Consider the following 21,469-nt stretch of genomic DNA (forward strand, 5'->3'; position numbering starts at 1 on the left):
GAAAAAAAAATGTAGTGTATAGTTAAGAAACATAGGTTAATAGATAGTCATCTGTAACAGTCAGGCTTTTAGTAAAGTTAGTTAGGTATTCTAGATATATAGAGATATATTTCAGTTAGATATTCTTCAAATCTTTTAGAGAACTTCAGAGTATTGTATTTAAAATGTTTTAATAACTTAGGACTTTTTATGACATGAATGATATTTCCTCCTGGCAGCACCAATCTACTTCAAGAGGATGATGGGGACCAAAGAGGTTCCTTATGGAGTTTGTTAGAAACTCCTTTGGGCAAGAAACTGCTCTTGCCTGAACTGCTTGACGTTATGCTGTGTGAAATAAACATGCAGTCTTTAATCCATTTGGACTTGAGTTTTGTGCATGGTGATAGATATGGATCTATTTTCATTCTTCTACAGATTGACATCCAGTTTTGCCAGCACAATTTGTTGAAGATGCTCTCTTTTTTCCATTGTATACTTTTAGCTCCTTTATCGAAAATCAGGTGTTCATAGGTTTGTGGGTTAAAGTCGGGGTCTTCTATTTGATTCCATTGGTCGACTTCTCTGTTTTTATGCCAGTACCACACTGTTTTCAATACTGTAGCTCTGTAATAGAGTTTGAAGTCAGGGATGGTAATGCCTCCAGACAATCCTTTATTGTATAAGATTGTTTTGGCTATCCTGGGTTTTTTGTTTTTCCATATAAAGTTGATTATTGTCTTCTCAAGGGCTGTGAAGAATTTTGATGGGGATTGCATTGAATCTATAGCTTGCTTTTGGTAGAATTGCCATTTTTACTATGTTGATCCTCCCAATCCAAGAGCAAGGGAGGTCCTTCCATTTTCTGGTGTCCTCTTCAATTTCTTTCTTCAAAGACTTATAGTTCTTGTCAAATAGATCTTTCACTTCCTTGGTCAGAGTTACCCCAAGATATTTTATGCTATTTGTGGCTATCGTGAAAGGTGATGCTTCTCTTTTGCATACAAATGGATGGAAATAGAAAACACTATCCTGAGTGAGGTAAGCCAGACCTAAAAAGAGGAACATGGGATGTACTCACTCATATTTGGTTTCTAGCCATAAATAAAGGACATTGAGCCTATAATTCATGATCCTAGAGAAGCTAAATAAGAAGGTGAATCCAAAGAAAAACATATAGTCAACCTCCTGGATATTAACCTTCATCAGGCTATGAAAGGAGACAGAGACAGAGACCCACATTGGAGCACCGGACTGAAACCCCAAGGTCCAAATCAGGAGCAGAAGGAGAGAGAGCACGAGCAAGGAACTCAGGACCGCGAGGGGTGCACCCACACACTGAGACAATGGGGATGTTCTATCGGGAACCCACTAAGGCCAGCTGGCCTGGGTCTGAAAAAGCATGGGATAAAACCGGACTTGCTGAACATAGCAGACAATGAGGACTCCTGAGAACTCAAGAACAATGGCAATGGGTTTTTGATCCTACTGCACGTACTGGCTTTGTGGGAGCCTAGGCAGTTTGGATGCTCACCTTACTATACCTGGATGGAGGTGGGTGGTCCTTGGACTTCCCACAGGTCAGGGAACCCTGATTGCTCTTCGAGCTGATGAGGGAGGGGGACTTGATCGGGGTGGGGGAGGGAAATGGGAGGCGGTGGCAGGGAGGAGGCAGAAATCTTTAATAAATAAATAAATAAATTTAAAAAAAAAGAAAAAGTAAAAAAAAGAAATAAACATGCAGGACCTACAGAGAAATGACTGCTGAAGTTGACTAAAGGTAAGGTGATCCTTTGGGGTTCCTGCTTCATGAAAGAGTCTGCTAGACATTTTTTAGGATGCAGAAGAAAGTGACTGACAAACTGCCAATAAAAGAGAACATGTCTTTAGAATTTCTTTTTTATTTCTTTTTGGATTAATCCAGCAGCATTTTTAATCAAATGTCTTTTAGCAGCTGTTGTTCCTTCCTCAACAGTCAAAAAAATTCAAAGATAACACAGTAGCATATAATATCCAGATTCTTTATGTATTTTTCATCTTTATATAACTTTTGAAAAAAATTTATTTATTTATTAAAAATTTCCACCTCCTCCTCTCCTCCCATTTCCCTTTCACTCTCCCCCGCCCCCCACCCTTTCTAGTTCTGAGAGAAGTCAGGGTGCCCTGCCCTGTGGGAAGTCCAAGGCCCTCCCCACTCCATCCAGGTCTAGGAAGGTGAGCATCCAAATAGACCAGGCTCCCAAAAGCCAGTACATGCAGTAGATCAAAACCCAGTGCCATTATCATTGGCTTCTCAGTCAGCTCTCATTGTCAGACACATTCAGAGAGTCCGGTCTGATCACATGCTCATTCAGTTCCAGTCCAGCTGGCCTTGGTGAGCTCCCATTAGATCAGTGTCACTGTCTCAGTGGGTGGATACACCCCTCCCTGCCCTGACTTCCTTTCTCATGTTCTCCCCCCTTCTGCTCTTCATCTGGGCCTTGGGAGCTCAGTCCAGTGCTCCAATGTGGTTCTATGTCTCTATCTCCATCCATCGCCAGATTAAGGTTCTATGGTGATATGCAAGATATTCATCAGTGTGGCTATGGGATAACGCCAGTTCAGGCACCCTCTCCTATGTTTCCCAAGGGCCTAGCTGGGAACATCTCCTTGGACGCCTGGGAACTGCTCTAGAGCCAAGTCTCTTGCCAACCCTAAAATGGCCCCCTTAATTACAATATCTTCTTCCCTGCTCCCATATCCACTATTCCTCCATCTCAATCTTCCTATTCTCCCAAGCTCTCCCCAATCCTCCCCTTCTCCCTTCTCTCTCCCCATTTTCCCTTCCCCCTACCCCCATGCTCCCCACTTTTGTCTGGTGATCTTGTCTACCTCTAATATCCAGGAGAGTAAATATATGTTTTTCTTTGGGTTCACCTTCTTATTTAGCTTCTCTAGGATCATGAACTGTAGGCTCAATGTCCTTTGTTTATGACTAGAATCCACTTATGAGTGAGTACACACCCTATTCCTCTTTTTGGGTCTGGGTTATCTCACTCAGTAAAGTGTTTTGTATTTACATCCATTTGCATGCAAAATTCAAGATGTCATTGTTTTTTTTTTACCACTGAGTAGAATCCTAAAGTGTATATGTGCCACACCTTTATCCATTCTTCTATTGAGGGACACCTAGGTTGTTTCCAGGTTCTGGCTATTACAAATAGTGCTGCTATGAACATAGTTGAACAAATGCTTTTGTAGTATGATAGGGCATCTCTTGGGTATATTCCCAAGAGTGGAATTGCTGAATCCTGAGGTAGGTTGACTCCCAATTTCCTGAGAAACTGCCACACTGATTTCCAAAGTGGTTGCACAAGTTTGCATTCCCACCAATTCCTGCGGCAGTTGCCCTCACCACTTTGTCCCCAGACCCTCAGCCCTGCAGCAGGCTGAGTTGGGAGATCCTATGACCCGCCGAAGGAAAGAGGTTCTTGGGGGGCAAGCTGAGCTCCCTTTCCTGGTCTTCCAGTTGGCTGCCAGTAGGGCGCACACTCACCCTTCTGGAAGGACAGATCTTCTGGTACAGGATCCTGGCCACTTGCTGGCCAGGGACCTCACAGATAAAAGAGCACGCTTGATGGTTGCAGACTCGGTGGGACAAATAATGTCCTGCAGCAGTTGGTCTCACCACTTTGACCCCAGACCCCCTTTCATTTCTTCATCCTGTGCATTTATGCATCTCTTGGCTTCTTATAACTACTAGTCAAATTCTTGATCTTTAAAATGCTTTGGTGAAGATACAGGCTATGGGTTTGTAAAGCCACAGAGACACACCAAGTACAGGACTACAACTAATGTGGAGTTAATCCCTTTCTCCAAGACATGTAGTACAAGAATTACTCCTTCTTTCTAATACCCATGTGTTGTAGGGAAAGGCTGCTTGTTTGTCCCAGCAGCCCAGCTAGCTTAGCCCTGAAATAACCACACAGAAATTGTATTAATTAAAATACTGCTTGGCCAATTCTCTCAAGACTCTTATTTGCTAACTCTCACATCCTGATTTAACTTATTTCTATTAATCTGTGTATTGCCATGTGGCTGTGGCTTACCAGCAAATTTCTAACCAGCGTCTGTCCCAGGTGGAAGATCCATGGCTTCTCCCTGACTCTGCATTCTTCCTCCCAGCATTCAGTTCTGTTTTCCCCAACTACCTAAGTTCTGCCCTATCAAAAGGCCAAGGCAGTTTCTTTATTTATTTGCCACATCCACGGCTGTCTCGCCTCTGTGGCAAAATGCTTCTCAGGTGGTGGCCGTCTCAAAATGAGGGGCTCGTGCTTCCTGGAGCTTGGCCCCCAACGGCTTCCTGGCAGTCTGCTCGAGTTGTGGTGCCTGATCAGCCTCAACGACCTCGTTCACTTTGTTCCTGGCGATGGTTTCTTGTGTTGGCTCTGCTATCCTTTTCTTCTGTTCTACTTTTCTCTTGACAAAAACTTAATCTGTTCAAGGAATCAGGAAACATTCCCAATGGCTCCTTGAATAGGGAGGAACTGATGCGTCAGTCCCCTCCCTTGATTCAGGCCATTAAGGTTATGTTTAAGACTCCGGCTTGCTCTCTGGGGGAATTTAAGGATATCCTAGAACAGAAAGGGCTCATGATAGGAGATTTGGTAGAAGATGGGTAAATTATGAAGGAAAACATATGGAGTGGCATGAGTTACTATTTATGAAGAGGCTAGCCAGAATGAGAAACCCCTGGTGCATTTTAGATAAGAAAAAAAGGCAGGCTATTCTTGATAACATGAAGCCAGCCATTAAATATTGGAGCAAACCCTGGGAGTGGAATCCTGAAGAATGGTGTTTGGGTTACCTTGGTTACCTTGAGGGCAGATATGATTTAGGGCCATGAGAAAGCACCGTTGGTCAATGGTGTGAGACGAATTTCAAAGAAAAGCTCTGCCCACCTGGCTCTGACCACAAGACATGCTGAGAATAATCAATTGCCTGTAATCATTTTCTTTATGTAAGCTTTTATGTCTGCCAACTTCCTTCTGTTATCTCTTAAAAGTGATGCTTGAATTTTAGTAAAATTGCAGCAGATTCAAACCTCATTAGAGTTGTGTCTGTCTGTCATTCGCCGAATACTGGGTTCTCCTAAGCCTTCATCCCTGTTCTCCCTCAGTCTTCGATCTCCAAGAGAGTCAGTCCACGGCATTCATTAACTAACAAAAGCAACACATGAACAGAAGAACTTTCTATACCATTTCCCCTTTTCTTTTTAAACAAAAAGGAAGGTTTTAATATAATAAAATTACATATAACAAAACAGTTATCACACAAGAATTACAGTTACAATATTTATATCTACATTATCTTTTACCATAACTAAGGAAAACTGTAACCATAAATTTTTCAATTCCATCAAAGACTCAAGAAGGATATAATATTACCTAAGTAAACAAGAAGTGCATTATAAACAACTTCTAAATCTCTAGAATTGACAGAGATATCTTGCTGCCTGGACCGTCACACAAAGTTCTTCTGTACTACTGGGGCATCAGATCTTCAGCCCTCATGTCCATAGTATCCAGCAGAGTTCTCCTTGAAGCAGGAAATTTCAAAGACAGTTCAGTCATTTTCTTCTGCATCCTGCCGAATGTCTCACAGACTCTTTCATGAAGCAGAAACCCTGAAGGATCATCTCACCTTTGGGCAAGTTCATCAGACATTTCTCTGTGGATACTGCATGTCCATTTTTACAGCATACCATGAAGCAGTCCAGGCAAGAGCAGTTTCTTGCACAAATGGATAACCAACTCCATAAGGAGTCTCTTCAATGACCATCATCCTCTTGAAGTAGCTTGGTGCTGCCAGGAGCTGATGTGTCTCACTGTCATGAAAAGTCTTAAGTTCTTAAAAATTTTAAATGCCATATTCTGAAGGTCTCTGAAAGATTTGAAGAATACCTAGCTGAAATATATCTCTATTCATCTATAAAATTTAACTAACATGACTACAATCTTGACTATTATAGATGATTATCCATTAACATATATTTCTTAATTATACATTACATTTTTAAAATGAACTACACAATCACATCAATCAAGAGCAGAAACATACATATAATAAATTGACCTTAAATTTGTATCAATAAACTAATATCCATACCAATGTAAATTATTCATATCTATATCATATCCCCTTTAAATGTAAAAAAACATTCATAGACAATATTTGGGAATATGGGCACAGTTCTGTCTATATGGCTTCCTGCTGACTGGGGGCGCTGTTAATCAGGTCTTTCATTGTGTATTCTTTATGCCAGGTTCATCTCAGTCAGCAGTTGGGCAAAGTAATTTTTTTTTGTTTTTGTTTTTGAATTTTTGAGACAGGGTTTCTCCGTAGCTTTTGGTTCCTGTCCTGGAACTAGCTCTTGTAGACCAGGCTGGCCTTGAACTCACAGAGATCTGCCTGCCCCTGCCTCCCAAGTGCTGGGATTAAAGGCATGCGCCACCACCACCCGGTCCAAAGTAATTTTTTGAGGCTCTTCATGGCAACCTTTCAGGAGGCCTTGATCCATGAAATCATGTTGGTCTGGAAGGAATTCACAGGTTCTCATCTTCTGTGAAAATGAAAGAAGAACCTCTTTTCTAAAGCAACATATTATTAGTCTCAAATTTTGGAATCAAAATACCTTTATGATATATATGCTTGTTTAGCTTAGCAGCCCATACAATGAAATCTCTCTCTGTAGTTAGCTCTTTCACAGTCAAAAATTCAAAGAAAACACAATAATATACAGAATCCAGACTCTCTGTGAATTTTCCATTTTTATGTGGCTTATTTTTCTCTATTATTTTTTAATATTTTTTTTTACTTCTTTAATCTATGACTGACTGTACTCTGTCTCTTTAAAGACTTCACCCCCTTTTTAAAAAGCATTAATGGCATTTTATGATTCTATGTTCTTTTCTTCTCTCTTCCAAGCCTACATACATTTATCCAACAGTATGACCCATTTATAGGTCTTTTATGTCTGAATCTGTCCTACTGTGGATCTGTAATTCTTTACTGTCCAGGAACACTTCTTAAAATGCTAAGAGCTTCTTAAAAACTTAAGCTGCACTATTGCTAGGGTAATAGGTCTGTGCCTGCTTGCCCTACCCAGTCCAGCATGGTGGAGCTATGCTGAGCCATGCATACCACCACACTTTCAGGCACACAACGAGTCCATGTTGCCATCAAGCAAGCCATCACTCTTTATTCACAAACTGCATCCAAATGCTTGGTCTCCTGAAAGAGCCAGAGGTCACATTAGTAGCATAGCCAGAAAGTCGGCATTTTATTTTATTTTTTAATTTATTTATTTATTAAAGATTTCTGTTTCTTCCCAGCCACCGCCTCCCATTTCCCTCCCCCTCCCCTAATTAAGTCCCCCCCCCCTCAGCCCGAAAAGCAATCAGGGTTCCCTGTCCTGTGGGAAGTCCAAGGGAACCCCCCACCTCCATCCAGGTCTAGTAAGTTGAGCATCCAAACTGCCTAGGCTCCCACAAAGCCAGTACATGCAGTAGGATCAGAAACCCAGTGCCATTGTTCTTGAGTTCTCAGGAGTCCTCATTGTCCGTTATGTTCAGAGAGTCCGGTTTTATCCCAGGCTTTTCCAGACCCAGGCCAGCTGGTCTTGGTGAGTTCCCAGTAGAACATCTCCACTGTCTCAGTGTGTGGGTGCACCCCTCATGGTCCTGAGTTCCTTGCTCATGCTCTCTCTCCTGCTCCTGATTTGGACCTTGAGAATTCAGTCCTGTGCTCCAATGTGGGTCTCAGTCTCTGTCTCCTTTCATCGCTTGCTGAAGGTTAATATTCATGAGGATGCCTATATGTTTTTCTTTGGGTTCTCCTTATTTAGCTTCTCTAGGATCACTAATTATAGGCTCAATGTCCTTGGTTTATGGCTAGAAACCAAATATGAGTGAGTACATCCCATGTTCCTGTTTTTGGGTCTGGCTTACCTCACTCAGGATAGTGTTTTCTATTTCCATCCATTTGTATGCAAAATTCAAGAAGTCCTTGTTTCTTACTGCTGAGTAATACTCTAATATGTATATATTCCATACTTTCTTCATCCTTTCTTCCATTGAAGGGCATCTAGGTTGTTTCCAGGTTCTGGCTATGACAAACAATGCTGCTATGAACATAGTAGAGCATATACTTTTGTTGTATGATAAGGCCTCTCTTGGGTATATTCCCAAGAGTGGTATTGCGGGGTCCAGGGGTAGGTTGATCCCGAATTTCCTGAGAAACCAAAACACTGATTTCCAAAGTGGTTGCACAAGTTTGCATTCCCACCAGCAATGGATGAGTGTACCCCTTTCTCCACAACCTCTCCAACAAAGGCTATCATTGGTGTTTTTGATTTTCGCCATTCTGACAGGTGTAAGATGGTATCTTAAAGTTGTCTTGATTTGCATTTCCCTGATTGCTAAGGAAGTTGAACATGACCTTAAGTGTCTTTTGGCCATTTGAAGTTCTTCTGTTGAGAATTCTCTGTTCAGCTCAATGCCCCATTTTATAATTGGGTTGGTTAGCCTTTTACAGTCTAGTTTCTTGAGTTCTTTATGTATTTTGGAGATCAGACCTTTGTCAGTTGCGGGGTTGGTGAAGATCTTCTCCCAGTTAGTGGGTTGCCTTTGTGTCTTAGCGACAGTGTCCTTTGCTTTACAGAAGCTTCTCAGTCTCAGGAGGTCCCATTTATTCAATGAAGTCCTTAATGTCCGTGCTGCTGGGGTTGTATGTAAGAAGTGGTCTCCTGTGCCCATGTGTTGTAGAGTACTTCCCACTTTCTCTTCTATCAGGTTTAGTGTGTTCAGACTGATATTGAGGTCTTTAATCCATTTGGACTTGAGTTTTGTGCATGGTGATAGATATGGATCTATTATCATTCTTCTACAGGTTGACATCCAGTTTTGCCAGCACAATTTGTTGAAGATGCTCTCTTTTTTCCATTGTATACTTTTAGCTCCTTTATCGAAAATCAGGTGTTCATAGGTTTGTGGGTTAATGTCAGGGTCTTCTATTCGATTCCATTGGTCGACTTCTCTGTTTTTATGCCAATACCAAGCTGTTTTCAATACTGTAGCTCTGTAATAGAGTTTGAAGTCAGGGATGGTAATGCCTCCAGACGCTCCTTTGTTGTATAAGATTGTTTTGGCTATCCTGGGTTTTTTGTTTTTCCATATAAAGTTGATTATTGTCTTCTCCAGATCTGTGAAGAATTTTGATGGGATTTTGATGGGGATTGCATTGAATCTATAGATTGCTTTTGGTAGAATTGCCATTTTTACTATGTTGATCCTCCCAATCCAGGAGCAAGGAAGATCTTTCCATTTTCTGGTGTCCTCTTCAATTTCTTTCTTCAAAGACTTAAAGTTCTTGTCAAATAGATCTTTCACATCCTTGGTCAGAGTTACCCCAAGATATTTTATGCTATTTGTGGCTATCGTGAAAGGTGATGCTTCTCTAATTTCTCTCTCTGTTTCCTTATCCTTAGTGTATAGGAAGCCCACTGATTTTTTGGAGTTGATCTTGTATCCTGCCACATTACTAAAGGTGTTTATCGAAGTCGGCATTTTAAAACCACCACTTTTTTCCTGCTGTGGCTGCTGAGTCAGGAAAATCTCTCTTAAAGGAGCTATGGTGCGCCACCAGCAAACAGCAAAAAGCTGTGTTAAACTTTCTATTTTTTCTTCTAGAATTTCCCCAGTGAGTCATTTAAGGCTTGCATAACTGTTTCTAAACTTCCATGTGCTACCCATAGTGGCTATGGTTGATACTGCAATCAGTCTCAATGGTGAAGAGTTTTATTCAGCTTCTCTATCCTTCCATTCTCATTCTGATGCTAACCATAAGCATTCCCAACCTGAGCTGCTTCTGTCACTCTCCCTGGGACGTTATGCAGCCCAATGCAGTGAAGACTCAAATATCTGTGTATATTCTTGACTCATCCACATTCTCCAGCACCAGAGCATCCCATCACCACTACACCCATTCTTCCCTATACTTTGGAAATAGGGAACCTCAACTGAGAATATTCTTTGATCAGATTACACTGTAGTCATGTCTGTGTGGGCACTTTCTTGATTAATGATGTTAAGAGACATCAGAACCTGATGCTCCTTCTCTCATAGGACAATACATGAAACATGGTCTGGGATTCTTGACATGATCACATCCATTCCATCATCTTAGCATGTAGTTTGCTGACTTAGGTACAGAAGGAGAGTCTATAATTTTATAGATATCAGGTATCTCTTCTGGGTACATCCAGACATTTCCCTTCAGACTCAGTTTGATTTTGCTCATTCCTCCCTTTTCCACTTCAGGCAGATGTGTCTGGAGTGTTAAGAAGTTTTGATTATGGCTAAAGTTAGGGCAAATATCTGTTCCCTGAGTCAGAGGTAATAGATTCTGTTCATTTTGCAATTAGCAACCTGTTTCCTTAACCATGTTTCATGACTTCCTGTGAACTATTGCTGGGCACAGAGTGTAAAGGGCCGTAGACCATCTTGGACTAGTGGTGTCATGCGTCCCCTTGTACCCTTTACAATTCCCTCCAATGTAGTAACTATCAGAACATCAATTTCTTGAGTTCATTCTAGACATCATGGATCAGAACCAGGACATATCTTGTCCCTCTATGGGCCTGCCAGATTTAGATGGAAGCATGACAGAACCAGGTAAGATTTTTCGATAGGGACAGAGTAAGGTGCTCTACCGATGGTGTAGACAAGTGTAGTTAGTATCCTATGTCCTGCTCAGCTGCTAGTTTTGGTGATATATTCCTTTGAATCCAGCAGCTTGGAGGCAGGGGAGGTGGATATCTGTGAGTTTAAGACCAACTAGTTCTTAATAATGAGTTATAGGATAACCAGGGCATTGTAGAGAGACCTTGTCTGAAAAAAAAAAACCCAAAGAAACAAAAAAAAAAATCCAAAGAAAAATAAAAAGATCTGCTCAGGGAGAGGGAACATTGAGTACAGCCTACCAAAATAACTAGACACTCAGGTCTGGAGAATGGAAGGTGTAACCTAAGTCATGCTCCAAGGGCAGCATCACCTAATTGCAAATCAAGACAAAATAATTAGATAAAACAAACTGTAGGCTAAAACCTCCCATGAACATAGCTGCAAAGTCTAAAAAAAGTGTCATTTGTGCACCATGAAAAGACAGTCCTGAAGAACATGTATTCTATGACTTTATATTCATGAGAGTTTGTTAAGTATTCTATAATGCTTACAACCTGATAAACATTTACTAAACATGAATTTTGGACCATATTCTACTATTAGTCATGAGAATGTATTACAAAATGAAAAAATACCTCTTGAAAAATTAGAACTAACCTAGTCATGAAAATCCTATTCAACATTGAAAATAATATATTTTGATGATAATAATAAGGTTAAAATTGAAAACATACATAATGGAGACTATTTTTGATAAAGAGTTAGCATTTTTCAATGTCATGCAGCTATTCATTATAGACACGCAAAGGAAACTAGGAACAGAGAACCTCTCAATTCAGAATTATTTCACGTACCCCAAACACCAAATTTAGCATCATACTGGGTTGTGAGAAAGCAGAAATTTTGCATTAAATTCGGAAGAAGGTAACAGAATCTCCTCTCTTCACACATTCTCAGCTTTGTACTTGAAGACTTAGCTAAAACATAAACAAAAGTAAAGTAAAAAAAACCATTTCATTAAAGATAAATGAGAGAGAGAGAAATAAATACTACTATAATTGTTTGAAGATAATATGGTCGTCTATATAGAAATTCTAAATCATTGTTTGATAAGCCATCCTAGCAAGGAGATTCTGGGATGACTGTTATACTAGCCAATTACTTTAGCATATATGAGAAATAAGCAGTGGAAAATAAATTGAAAAACACATATATTTCATTAATCATTTCACACCCTCACACCTATGATACACTGTTCTTGTGAAGATGTCTTGATGGGGATATTTACAGTGGTTAGAAAATGTCACAGATCAGGACTTTGTGTTAGGAAACGCCTTCAAAGTCCTGCCCACACTAATTTGCCAGATTATCCTTATTCCTTCAGTGTGGTATCATTGCTTTTTAGGAGAAACTCCAAGAAATAATATATTGAAGACTGAAAGGTTGGAGGGTCGTGGAAAGTGATTTGGGGCATCATAAGCAGAGTGACTATAAATTCTATTTCTGATTTTACAAGTCATTTTTGTTATTAAGGAACCTTCCTTGTTTCTAGTCCAACAGAGAGACACTACAGCCATAAAGAATGTGGCAATGTATAAATGAAAAATGATACATGAGAGGGAAAGGAAGAAAAATGTACAGAAATGAGTATCCAAGCCAGACAGGTGGGACAGCATATTTCCTACTTTGAATATCCAGAAAAGAGTCAGTTCAGTCAGCAAATGTTCACAGAAGGTGGAGGGATGTACATTCATTTGCTGAGGAATGATCTCATCACAACACTCACACCTTCTTCTGTACCCAAAACATATTTGCTCCCTGTAGACTCTGTCACAACAGTTCCTCAATGTGAGAACTGGATTTTTTCTCATTTATATATATATATATATATATATATATATATATATATATATATATATATTTATTGAAAAAAATTTCCACCTCTTCCCCACCTCCCATTTCTCCCCCCTCCCCCACTCCAGAAAAACATAGTTATCCTCATTTCATTTTTAAATTGTTTTTATTGCACTAGATATTTTTCTCGGCTCCTCTTCCTTCATCCCCTCTCCCCTCCAACCTTCCCAATGACCCCCATACTCTCAATTTACTCAGGAGATCTTGTCTTTTTCTCCTTCATATGTAGATCCATGTATGTTTCTCTTAGGGTCCTCTTGTTATCTAGGTTCTCTGGGGTTGTGGACTGTAAGCTGTTTTTTTCTTTGCTTTATGTCTCAAAGCCACTTATGAGTGAGTTCTTATTATATTTGTCTTTCTCGGTCTGGGTTACCTCACTCAGGATTTTTTCTTCTAGATCCATTCACTTGCCTGCAAATTTCACACACTGAACCTCAAAGAAGAGAACATGGGAAGTACACTTGAAAGCATTGGCAGAGGAGACCACTTTCTAAATTTAACCTCAGTAACACAGAACTGACAGAAACAATTAATAAATTAATAAACAATAAATTGAAACTGAGAAGCTTCTGTAAAGCAAAGGACATGGTTAACAAGACAAAACAGCAGTGTAAAAAAATGGGAAAAGATCTTAACCAACCCTACATCAGACAGAGGACTGATATTCAAAATATACAAAGAAGTCAAGAAACCGGTTATCAAAAGAACAAATAATCCAATAAAAAATGGTGTACAGACCTAAACAGCGAACTCTCAACAGATGAATCTCAAATGGGCGAAAGTCACTTAAGGAAATGCTCAACATCCTTAGACATCAGAGCAATCCAAATCAAAACAACTCTGAGATTCCATCTTACACCTGTAAGAATGGCTAAGACCAAAAACAGTAATAACTTATGCTGGAGAGGATGTGGGGTAAAGGGAACACTCCTCCCTTGCTGGTGGGAGTGCAAACTTGTACAGATGCTTTGGAAATCAGTACTGTGGTTTGTCAGAAAGTTGGAAATAATCTACCTCAAGACCCAGTAACACCACTTTAGGGTATATACCCAAAGGATGCTCAATTATACCAAAAGGACATTCTCGACTATGTTCATAGCAGCATTATTCATAATAGGCAGAACCTGGAAGTAATGTAGATACCCCTCAATGGAAAAATTGATAACAAAAATGTGCCACATTTACACAATGTAGTACTACTCAGTGGTAAGAAATGGATTTCTTCTTTTGTTGTTGTTTTTACAGAAAACATGGATCATAAGATTTGTTTCCCAGGCTCTGAAATCTTGAAATGTGCACTTTTTTTTCTTCTGATTACATCTCAGCAGCATGTTGACTCTGTCTCTGGTTGGCCCAAGCCTTAAAGACCAGGAACCCAAGGACTATGAGGATCATGACAGCAAACCCCATCCTGATGACATTCTCCACTGTATGATCCTGGTTTTCTGAGGCGGTGGTTGTAGAAAAAGAAATTGCATAAATTAGTGATGGTCAACATTCCCTCAAGAGAACTTAACGTTCCCAAGATAAATGAGTTTCTATCCAGAGTCCCTACCTTCCCTGAACAGAATTTGGCCCCTGTTTCCAGGGTTTTCAGTTTTAAATCTCTCACCTGTCTTGGGTTTTGACATGTTCTAGAATGCACTAATAGTCTCAGCTGATCCTGAGAACAGAAGAGTATGATGTGGGTGTGCTTAAGAGAGCTGAGGGTTTCTTTTGCATTCCACTTTTTAATTTAATGTAAATATCCATCATTCTCATTCTATAAACTAATGAATTTCTGGAATGAATCTTTCCTTTGACATAGCTGCATTCCCTCATATTCTTATTTGTTCATTCACTGTCCCTGTGAAAACACCAATGAAAACAGAAAATTCAGAGTAGAATACATTGTTAAGACATCACTAATATTGATCCTGAGTCACTGCACCAAGCAGCCACAGACGATTCTGAGTATGTTTTCTCTGGTGAACTCAACAGAGATTATCTGACATACATCCTCAGTTTTGGATGATTTCCCAAATGTATGTTTTTGTTGAGTCTTTGTTATTGTTATACTTAGATGCTCCCATCTCTCCTTTGATCTGAATATTACTCTGATCTCTTATGAGTACCCAGGGACCTTATAGGGTTGAGTGAGAAGAAACTTCCTTATAATCTCAAAGATTAGATATGGTTTCTTCTAAGTTTGATAACCTGTGTCTTGGTGGTAAAGTTCCTGAGATGTTCATCCCCACATCAGACCAAGAAATTACAAATAGGAGCACATCTTTTTGGTGTATATTGATCACCTTGTGTTTTTCATTTTTCTTTGAGTAATGTAGAATCAAGGTGTAGAGGAGAATTATGTAGACTGCTTTGCAGTCCTTGATCTCAAAAGTGTGATGTGTGTGTGTATGTGATGTGTGTGTGTATGTTTGTGTATGTGAACTAGGAAAGAGTATACATGGCAAGTCACTAGGTTTACAGGATTACATGACTGTCTCACACTAAGCATAGCTCTCAAGGCTGACATTTCTAATCCTAACTTTTGTAATATTTACAAGTAGTAGATATTAAGACAAATGGGACTGGCTGAAGCATGAGGAGAGAGTGGTACAGATCTCTCACCACTTTAGGAGATTCCAGGGTCCGTAGTGGAAGGGCCATGCATGTCCTAACCCCAAAGCTTCTCTTGGTCAGATCAACACACCAAGGGCATGTGGGAGATATTCTTAGCTGTCAACCTTCAAAGAATGTAGAGCCCATACAGTCTCAGGACCCCTATTTCACCATGTAGGGAAAAGTTGTAGATTTTACAAAGCAATAGGTTGTGATTGAGACTGCTGGGTTTTATTTTGCTTAATGTAATAATTGCTATGTTCAGGTGCTCATTATGAATTCTTTTGGGTAGGGTTGAGATGGAGATGTGAATCTGTTTTGATAGAATGAGTATATAGCAAGGCAAGATTAATGCTTATTACAAGAAGACTACCTCTACCTCTTCCTCTGGAGACTCTGTGAGCCATGGATTCATTGAGAGTAAGGGTTGTAAATACTGATAAGTGGTAGGTGATGAACAAAGGTCAGCACTGTGGGCTGGTTTCTGCTTAGTATCCTACATCTGTCTGTGGCCTCTCAAGATGCTCCTTTAGACTGCCTGAAACCTTCTGGATTCTATTAGGAAGGACTGTAATAAGAATTCCTAGAAATATCCATGTGGTCCTCTACCATTATGATGATAAATACCAGTCTGGCTGACCCTCTACATCATATGTAACCCAATCCTAGCCAATAATTGCTCTACATGGAGGATGCTGAGATACCCCTTCAGTTCAGAAAAAATCTGCATCACCTCACCTGGGACCATGAATTTCACATGAGCACTGGCAAAATACAGCATATATAGAGATGCATTGAGGTATTCAGAGAACCTCTAGATTCTCCTGAGAGTAGAGGCCACAGAACTCATGGAGAATACTAGAACTATGTCCCATGATCTAGAAGAAGGAGTCTGAATGCCCTGCTATAGCCCAGTGCCTCACTCTTGCACAAATTACAACCACTAGGGGACTATGGGACAGATCCACTGCAGAGTCTGGAGGATTCTTTTGTAATGAGAAGTAACAGCCAAGGCCAGTACTGAAAGAAACTTAAGGTATGGGCCACACTTATTCCTTTTTTATGCAGAGAAGTAGCTATCCAGAAAAAGAAGAATATTTCAATTCTGTATCTTCAGAAGCAGTTATTTCAATTCCACAACTTGCTATTGTCCGTTAGTGTTCCATATTCCAATAATTTTGTAGCCTTCTGGGGCCTGACTTCATGCAGTGGAGAGGTTTGTTCTCAGAACCATATTGGCAGGATGGGAAGATGAATGTCTGGGTTCCCTGTTTTCCTAACTATCTGCCTGGACCTAAACATATTTCTCTGGATTCCACCTTCTGTAGCACAACTAAAGCCTGAGCCTCTGGGGTCTCTGTTGTGAACTAACAAGCTGAAGTGACAGAGAAATGAAGATTTTACTGGGCTAAGAGTAAGCAAGCTGCCTGGGGGTGGAACATACTTCTTGCACTTAGGTGCCTGATACTCACCAGCTGTTGGCTTGGGCCTTGAGGGTGGAAGGTTGGAGGGTCGAATGGATCCTAGGAAAAAGAACAAGAGGAGGGTGAGTGTTAGATGCTAACCCAAGTCTTGTCCTCCTCACTGTCCTACATCTGCCCTGTAATCTTCCCAAGATCCTCATGCTGCCTACCTCAAACCTAGATTGAAATAGAGAATGGAGTGGACATTACTTGAAGGACTGAAGTTGGCATCATCTTCTCTGGCAGGGAGAGTGCCTTCAGACTAACCTTTCCCATTGTCCCCTTAATCCCACCCAAGTCAAGGGCTCTCCTAGGATTTGGATTCTAAGTCACCATGACAGTTTAGGGTCACTTCACCTGAGACAGTGAGCTCCACGGGGGCACTGGAGTTTGACAACAGGTAGACAGATGAGTCCCAAGAACCATAGCACCTGTATGTGCCTGAGAACATTGAGGACACAGCACTCATGTTGAATTTTGCTTGAAACGTCCACATTTGGAACTTTGATTTTAGTCTCTTGGTTGGGTGGGCTGCTCCATCCTTCGACAGAATGAAAGTGTCCACCTTGTATGTTGACTGACAGAGTAGGGTCACATTGTCTCCTGAGTATACTGTTGAATTAGGCTTCACTGAGAGGGAAGGAGTGAAAAATAGCTGTCCTAAGGAGAAAAAGGATGATGAAAGGTGATGTGGGAAGGTCATTTGTCAATCTGTTGTTTCATTGGTTAATCAATAAAGAAAACTGCTTGGTCTGATAGGTCAGAAAATTAGGTAGGTGGAGTAGACAGAACAGAATGCTGGGAAGAAGGGAAGTGAGCCAGACGCCATGCCACTCCTCTCCAGGGCAGATGCGATGAAGCTGCAGCCCAAGATGGACATACACTAGAATCCTTTCCGGTAACCCAGCACTTCGTGGTGCTACACAGATTATTAGAAATGGGTTAGTCAAGATGTGAGAGTTAGTTAAAAAGAGGATAGACATAATGGGCCAGGCAGTGTTTAAATGAATACAGTTTGTGTGTTGTTATTTCGGGGCATAAGCTAGCCAGGTGACCGGGAGCCAGGTTGCAGGAATGCAGCCCACAGCTCCATCAACAGAAAGGCTACCTTTAATGTTCTGAGATGACACATAACCTGTATCTGTCCTCAACACCTGGAACCCCATCTTTGTTCTCTACCTGAGCCATTCTCCTGCTCTGCTGTCTCTGCATTTGTTCCCAAATAAGATCCCTATCCCTCATCCCAGCCACCACCTCCTAAAATTCCCCATGAGAACTCATGCTGAACCTAGGTGCTTGATAGTATCTATTTAGTTCCTTACCTGCGATCAGGATATCCAGGGGATCACTGGAGCTAACCACTCAGAGGAGAGGTTGTGTGCACCATAGCATCTGTATTGGCCTCCAGTAGAGCTGCTGACAGATCCCAGAAAGAAGTTTGCCAAGGAGAGGTCAGCCTGGCTCCACTGGACATAGTGCTGTGTGAGGTTGTCTTTCCCTACCTTGTACAGAGCAAATCTATCATAGTTGATGTCAGACCAACACTGCAGGGTGAGATTTTTCCAGGGTCCTGGATATGGCCTTGGTGAGTCAGCAGAGAGGGCTTCTTGGACAGGCCTAGAGAGGAGGTGACAGACTATGGACTGGGGATCTAGCTTTTAGCAAACATTTATCCCCTCTCATCCTGTCCTACACATGTTACTGCTTCTTCCCAGCTGTCAGGATCTGGATCCATCACTTGGCTCTTTCGTTTATACATTTTCCCTGCAACTACTCAGCAAGACAGATCCATGGCAAGGGGCTAGGCTGTCAAAAATATTTGGTTAATGATGGGGCTGACTCACCAGAGATGTGTATTTCCAGAGGGTCACTTGGTACTGATCACATCTGTGGGGCTTGTTTGTAGTAACCATAACATCGGAATGTCCCTTTACGATCTGGAGTTATATGGTCTATAGAGAAATAGGCTTGGTACTGCCTAATAATGTGTATGTTCTGTGAGTTCATGGAGCTGAGGAATTTCTGATCTTCCTTGGTGAGAATGAGCTTGTCATATCTCTCCCATGAAATACATTGGAGAGTGATGTTCCTTCCTGAAGTCGCCATAGGGCTGGGCAGTGCTGACAGCCTGGGTTTACCCTTGTGGATTCCTAGGATAGAATGAGCAGCCTGTTACACGGGCTCACACAGCCACAGTGCTCTCCAGGGCTAGAGTGTGGGAGGGGACTACTTCTGAGGGCAGAGCTTCGGGCTGAAACCCTGCCTGTCCCCTCACCTGTCACCACCAGTTCCAGGGTGTCACTGCGCTCTGACCAACCACCCAAACTGTAGCAGTAACAGTGATAGTTCCCCACATGTTGCCTTGTTACATAAGTGATGGAGAACTTGGCATTGTTCTCAGTTTCCTCTGGGGTCTGTGTACCCCATGGTTTCTGACTTCCTTCTTTATGCAGAATATATATTTCTGTATCCATGGTCCCCTGACAAGAGATAGTCATTGTACTTCCACTTGCAATCACAGAGCCTGGCTCAGCCTTGATGGTGGGTTTGTGGAGGGTCCCTGCAAGGAAGTAAAAAAGAAGCAGATGAGTTTGTCTGAAGGCGGCACTTAGAAAGTCACATTGTGGATGACCTTTTTTTTTCCTTTTAATTTATTCTTCTCTCATACAATACATCCTAATAGTAGTAGCCTTACCTCTTCCCTCTCCCAGATATCCACTGCACCTCTGTTTCCCTTAAGAAAACACAGGTGTCCCAGGGATATTATTCCAACAAGGAATGTAAAAGCATGCAATAAGAATAGGCACACATTCTTATATTAATGCTGGACAAGGCAACCCATAAAAAGAAAAAAAAAGCATCCCACATGCAGACAAGAGTCAGAGACAGCCCCACTCCTATTGTTATGAGTCTAAAATAATCCCCAAGCTAGCCAGGCAGTGGTGGTGCATGCACTCAGGAAAATAACACAGGCAGATTTCTGGAAGTTCAGTGCCAGCCTGGTCTACACAGGCAGTTTCAGGACATAAAGAGCTACACAGAATAAAACAAAACACCTAAGGTAAACAACCACAGCATGTGTGCAGAGGGCCTAGAGCAGACTCGTGTAATGTCCATGGTTGTTCTTTCAGTCTCTGGGAGCTCTCATGCTTCCTGCTTGGTTGACTGTGTAGACCATGTTCACCTAATGCCCTAAGGGCTCTGACTCCTACAGTCTTTCCTCCCTCTCATCAGTGGGTTCCTTGAGCTCTTGTGGTTGGTACTTGAGCTGAGCCAAAATGCCAGAAGGTTCCATGAAGATTCTTTTCTGTCCTGGACCTGCAGGGCATTGCTGTCACTGTCTGCCTTGGATTCTGCATCTTGGGTCCCACTGCCTCCCTTACCCTGTGTCAATGGGCTCAGGAGTCCTGGCTCCTCACGTACAGTACACACCAAGTCCTCTCTGAGCACCTCTATCATTCCAACATCATTCTAGGGGAAGTCTTGGATTCGTCACCTGAAAACAGGAGCTCCAGGGGGTCACTAGGTTCTGACCACACCAGTGGGCTGTTCTTGTTAAAGCTGTAGCATCTGAATGTCCACCTTTGACTGGAGGTCACAGGGCCCACAGAGTACAGGGCCTGAAACTGCCTAGTAGAGTTTTTATACTGTGAGTTCAGCATCCTGGAAGGCTTCTTTTGTCCTTCCTTAATCAGAACAAACCTGTCATATTGCTCCTTTGAGGCACATTGGAGGGTGACATTTCCTCCTTCAGTCACTGCAGGACTGGGCAGGGCTGACAGACTGGGTTTCCTGTAGACTCCTAGGAGAGAAAGTAGAATCAATTAAATGTTCTCAAGGGCTCATCTTTCATGGTGTTGGAGAAAGTTCTTTTGAACAAATTCACTTCTTTACCATCAAGCCCAAGGCTGTGGACCTTGTGTGTCCTCTCACCTGTAACCACCAGCTTCAGGGGTTCACTGTGTTCTGACCATCCATCACATGTCTGATACTGGCAACTATATCGTCCTGCATGATGATATTCTATGTTTGAGATGGTGAATTCAGCCTTGTCAATAGAATTCTGTAGAATATCTGTGGGACTTAATTATTTATATCTATCTTTATACAGACTGTATACTTTGGCTCCTGTTGTTCCCTCACACACGATGGTCACTGTAGCCTTCTCAGATACAACAGAGTCTGGCTGTATTCTGAGGATAGGTTTAGGGAGAGTCCCTGTAAGGAAATGAACAGCTATGACCGAGGAGAGTCATCCTCAGATTTCATGTTCCAACACCAATACTCCAGCCATCCCCAGGTTTAGCACACCTATGTCATTTTCTAGCCTCACTGCCCAGCATGGCTCCAGGAATGATGAGAAGCAAAGGTCAGAGCATTTGCATACACTCACCTGCCAGCACTTGGGTCCCTAGGCCCAGAGTCAGTCCTGAAAGAGAGTGCCCTGTGAGAGACTGTGCGACAGCATCAGTCTTAGACCAAGTTATCCCCTCCCCATCTCCACATCTCACCCACACAGAGCAGGAATGTGAAGGTGAAGGTCATGGCATCTCCTCCTGGAAGCTGCAACTGTGTTTATGAGCAGAGGTACGGAGACTGCCTGGAGAGACAGGAAACACAGGGTGTGGCCTCTGGAGGCAGGTACTCCGCATGACATGGTTGTATTGGCACAACCCCACAGGAAGGGGAACTGCCTTCTTCAGGCTCTGACTTTCTCAAGGCTGGGATTAGGTCAGGTAGTAGACTGTGAAATCAGTTCTTTGATGGATGAGGTTTCTATAATCCAATCAG

The 21,469-nt window shown here is 41.7% G+C and overlaps 1 pseudogene; it reads right to left on the reverse strand.

The window, feature by feature from the left end:
* Window positions 1–13,928: 13,928 nt before the first annotated feature.
* Window positions 13,929–21,223, reverse strand: LOC121449805 (annotated as a pseudogene).
* Window positions 21,224–21,469: the final 246 nt, after the last annotated feature.

This window comes from Microtus oregoni, unplaced genomic scaffold (assembly GCF_018167655.1).
Source record: "Microtus oregoni isolate MIOR12 unplaced genomic scaffold, Mior012 000006F_ref0000085, whole genome shotgun sequence".
Lineage (NCBI taxonomy): Eukaryota > Metazoa > Chordata > Mammalia > Rodentia > Cricetidae > Microtus > Microtus oregoni.